Genomic DNA, 5,294 nt, shown 5'->3' on the forward strand with positions numbered 1-5,294 from the left:
AGTGCCTTTTCCCGCCTTTCCAGCAGCTTTGCAGAAAGACTCTTCCTGTTCTTCAAACTGCTCTTTTCAGCTGTGTGTCATGCTTTTCTCTGGTTCCTTTTTGTCCTCTTGTTGCCATGGTAGCTGGCTAGGGGTCTACAGCTGGCTGGGGATGTCCCTGCTGGCCGGCCGTGGAGGCAAGAGAACACACAGGTGACCTCAGGCTGGTGCTTGTGGGGCTCCTGGTGCTACAGGCCTTCATCTTTGTCCCCTCATCCCAACCCCTCTGTGGTTCCCACAACCTCCTGTGCCCACAAAAAGGCAAATGCAGAGGAGGAAACAGGAGTAGCATTTTCCTTCGTTCTGGCCATTTCAGAAACTGCCTGGCAAGGCACAGACTGCCTTCTTTCAGTGCTGAGCTGTGAAAGAGCTGAGATGGGACCCCTGTTTGGGGGAAGAACCCCAAGGGAACATTATGGGCTGACTTGTCCCATCCACAACTAGGAAGAGAAAAGAAGGCAGGAGACAGGGAGCCAGGATTTAGCTGTGAAAAGCCACTGCCAAGGAACACAAAGAACCTGATGTACTGTAGGCCTTTGACATCTGTGACCTAAGCAGTCCTTAGCTGGGACTCTCCAAGCCTGCGAATACAGAAATTTTCATATGGGCTCTTGACTTCACTTTTGGGGGTCCTGTTTTTGGTGCATTGCATTGCATTGTCATTGTCATTTTCATCTTTCACTTTGGCTTCCATTGCACTTCATGGCTATTTTTTCACAAGATCAATTTTAAGTCATTTATTCATCCATCCATCCACCCAACAAATAATCAAGAAATAATTATCAATTACCTACTATACATTGTGTACTGTTCCAACTGAGGATACAGCAGTGAACAATATTGACAAAGTCTCTATTCTCAAGGAGCTTACTTTGGAGATGGAGCAACAACAAATAAACAAGAAAATACAAGATAGTAAAAAGTGGAAGATGAACACAGGGTGATGTCACAGAGTGTGACTGGGTGAGTGGTCCAGGAAGGCTCTGCGAAGGTCGCATATGAGCTGAGATCTGGGTGCCAGGAAGCGGCCACTCTGGGAGGATGGAGGCAGAGCTTTTTCAGCACAGGGAACATCTAGCCTGAATGCCCTGGGGCAGAAGCAAGCTTGGCATGTTTGAGAAATATCATGGAGACCAGTGTGAGTGGAGTGAGGGTGACGGAGGGAGGCAGGAGATACAGTCAGAGGGTTAGTGTGCTGGACACTTTACCTGCACCATGTCATAGCCTCTTGGCCTCTCCTGTCTCTGGGGCCTTCAATTGCTTGTTCCAGCCTGCAGTGGCTGACCAAATCCATGCATGTAAAACCCGGCAGCACCCCAGCTTGTGCTGTGCACTCCCACCTCTTACCCTGGAGCTTCCTGTCGGTACTGATCCATGAGCTGTGTGGGCTACTCCTGGGCAACAGGAAGTTGGAGAGGAGATTAAGTCCCTGAGTGATGGACTTTTGATCAGTGGGAGATTCAGCAGATGAATTCTTCTCTGTCCTCTGATGGACTGTCCTGAGATTCAGGTATCTTTTGGCAGTGGCCAGCTTGGTGTACACCCTTGTGTTGGCTCTCCCTCCTTTCCCGCCTTACTTCCCTTTCCCTCACACCTGCTTCCTTGCCATTGCACTCCTTAATAAAGGCACCTAAACCCTTGCCTCAGGCTCTGCTTCTGGGGAAGCCAGGCTATGTATGACAGAGAGGCAGGCACCAGCTGATGTAGGGCCTTGTAGGACATGGTAAGGAGTTTACATTTCATTCTGAGAATAAGGGGGAGGTCATTAAAGAGTGTCGAACCAGGGAATGATGTGGTCTGATGTACTTTTTAAAAAGATGACTCCAGTTGCAGTTGGGAGAATAGGTTGGAGAGAGGCAGGGTGAGCAGAGGGCAGACTATTCCCACAGTTCAGGCGGGAGATGGATGATAGCCAGAGCAAGAGTGGGAGCCATGGAGGCCATGAGCCTGTGTGTCTGTGCAGGGCAGTTGACAAGGCTGCACCGAGTTGAGTGCCCGGGGGTCGGCCAGGTTGCTCTCAGTAAAGGACTTGTTTCTCTTTGCTTGGAATTCAAATATGTGGTTGAACAAGATGACAAATTATAAACTGCCAAGGACCTTCATCACTTGTTGAACATAGAGAGGCTTCAGTTTGGGGAACACTGCTGGGGAGAACTGAAGACCTTTAACATGACCCCAGAACAGTGTTACTCATACTGCTGCTTGGAATCCCCTCGGGAGGAAGGAGCCTGGGTTCCCTGCTCTCAGCTGAATCAGAGTAACCCTCCCTCTGCCTTCATCTGCTTAATTTGCGTCTACTTAGAGTAGCATTTCTTCTGCAGAAAGGGATCTGTGGCTAAAGATGTAAGGTCATACTGCTTTCATTAATGCAAATTAAGTTAGTTTAATAAGATGAGACTGGAGATTGGATTCTGCCAGCCCTGAGTTTGAATTCCAGCTTGACCAGGTCCTAGATATGTGGCCTTGGTCTCAATTTCTCATCTGCAGTATGGCGATTAATGACACCAGCTGCCTGGAGTAGTTTTGAGAGTGAAGTGATTCTGGTGTGTAAAGTGCCTGATCCGTGCTCTTTCTAGAATGCCCTTCCTGTACCTTTAATAAAGAAATACCTTTGCCCTCACCTGGCAGACTTCCTTCCAGGTTTTAGCCCGGAGATTCTGGAGTTCGTGTCATTTAGGGAGGTAATAGATCATCACAAACATTCCTCTGGAGTTACTCAGGAGGCTGGAACCTCGCCTTTTATTTTGAGACGGTCAAAGCCGCATCTGCCTCTGAGTTACTCGGAGGGTGCCCCTGTAAGAGAGTTTGAGACAAGTGTCGTTCAATCCGTTTTATAGATGACAGATTCTGATACTTCAGGCAGTTGTGCCTCCCCTTTGCAATCTAGCTTTAGAGCATTTGCCCCTTGATGCTGTCTTCCTCACTTGCTCAACTGAAAATGATTCCAGCTCTTGCAGAACAAATCCTCCATCTCTGAGGGTGGCTGATGTGACCAAATCATGAACCTCGGAACCCGTCTTAGATTTAATAATGTTTTTTAAATTACAAAAGTATTTTACGTGTGTTGTAGAAAATATGGAAAATCACACAGAAGAAAATTAAAATTATCCATAATCCCATCATGTACAACTCATTATTAACATTGGGCAAAAATTCTTCCAGGCTTTTCCCCCCACATGCCCATGTGTGTACACTCATTACATGTACCAACATACAGTTTATTACGCTAAATGGGGATTATGTTGTGCACATGTTGCTTTACTAATTAATAATATATAATGAGCATTGTCTTATGTCATTAGATATTATTTTATCATGTGAACTATAATAATTGCAAAAATTATATTTTATGACTATATTATATTAACCAGTTCCTGATTATTTTTCACTTAGTGCAATAACACAGATTGTAGTTTTTAATATTCAAATTAACAATCCAATGGCCAATTTTATAAATGCATCTTGTGTGCAGATCTGATGATGTCATAAGAAGAAATTCCTAGAATTGGAATTATTGGGGCATAAGCTATGCACATATTTATGACTCTTAAGAAGTATTGCCCAGTCTCCCCCAGGAAAGTTTTACTAATTACACCAGTAGTGGGTGAGATTGCTCATATCTTTGCCAGCTTTGGGCATTTTAATTAGTAAGAATATCTCCTGGACTTCTCTTAAATACTTACTTTAATTATGATGTATTTTAAACACTTAGTATAGAAAACAATTAAGAGACACATACCTACTACTAAGATTAAATAGATGATATTTGCCATATTTGCTTCATCTTTCTCCCATTTTTAAAGAAATAAAATGTTACAGATGAATTTTGCCCCCTTGTTCCTAATCCCTTGCTCCAGAAGTCACCACTCCTCTGACATTGACATTTCATTACCATGTGCATTTGAAAATTTTACTATATATATATATGTATTAATAAAGTATATATGTGAATTTTTTGAGAGTTTTAAAGTTTTATATAAATGGTATATAGCATATGTCCTTTTGCAGCAAAATGAACATTTGTTTTTGAGATTTACCAGTATTAGTGCATGCACAGAGAGGTCATTATTTCACTTTCTGCACACAACTCCATTGTTTGAATAAATCACAAGTTCTTAATTCACTCCCCTTCTGAGGGAAGGCTAGGTTGCTGCAATGTTTTTGCTATTACAAGTAATGTTAAAATGATCATCTTTTTCCATGTTTCCTTGGGCACATGTGTGAGATTTTCTACAGGATAGATACCTAAACTTGGAATTTATGGGTTTTGAAATGCACATTTCCAACTTTATCAGGTACAGTGGTCCCCCCTTATCTGAGGGGAGTACATGCCAAGACCGCCAGTGGGTGCCTGAACCTGTGGATATCTTTGACATAACTTGAGATATTCAGAATTATTAAAGTTTGCCTGAATCTGATGAGTGTGAAATGGAATCCAATTATTGCATTAATTGTATTTTCCCTGATTGCTAATGAAGTTGAGTATTTAACACATGTTTTTTGGCCACTCAGATTTCCTCTTATGTCAGTTGTAGGTTCATATCCTTTGCCCATATTTCTATCAGGTGGTATGTGTTTTTATTATGATTTCTGAGAATCCCCCACCCCCATTTTTTCTTCTTTTCTTGGAGACAACATCTTGTTCTGTTGCCCAGGCTACAGTGCAATGGCTCAATCATGGTTTACTGCAGCCTCGAACTCCTGGGCTCAAGCTGTCTTCCAGCCTCAGCCTTCCAAGTAGAAGGGACTATAGACACATGACACCATGTCCAACTAATTTGTTTTTCTTTATTTTTTGTAGAGACGAGGTCTCAATATATTGCCCAGGCTGGTCTTGAACTCCTGGCTTCATTCCCCCAAAGTGTTAGGATTACAGGTGTGAGCCACCATGCCCGGCCTCTGAGAGTCTTTATTTATATTCTAGGTATGATGTATGGGTTGCAAATATCTTCTTCCCAATGTAGCTTGTCTTTTTCACTTTGTTGGTGGTGCTTTTTGTCATATACAGGTATCAGTTTTAGTGTGGTTAAAATTTATCTTTTTTCTTTATGATTTTCATTCATCTTGTCTCTTTTAAAAATTCCTTCTACATACTGAGATTAAAAAGAAGTCATTTATATTTTTTAACTAAAATTTTTTTGCAGTTTTGCTCATCACATGTGGCTCTTTTAATCTATCTGCAATTAGTTTGTGTATCATGTGAGGTAGACTCTAATTTTATCTTTTTTCCCTGCCCTATGATTAGTCCTTTGACC

The sequence above is a fragment of the Lemur catta genome, chromosome 23 (genome assembly GCF_020740605.2).
Source record: "Lemur catta isolate mLemCat1 chromosome 23, mLemCat1.pri, whole genome shotgun sequence".
In the NCBI taxonomy this organism is placed as follows: Eukaryota; Metazoa; Chordata; class Mammalia; order Primates; family Lemuridae; genus Lemur; species Lemur catta.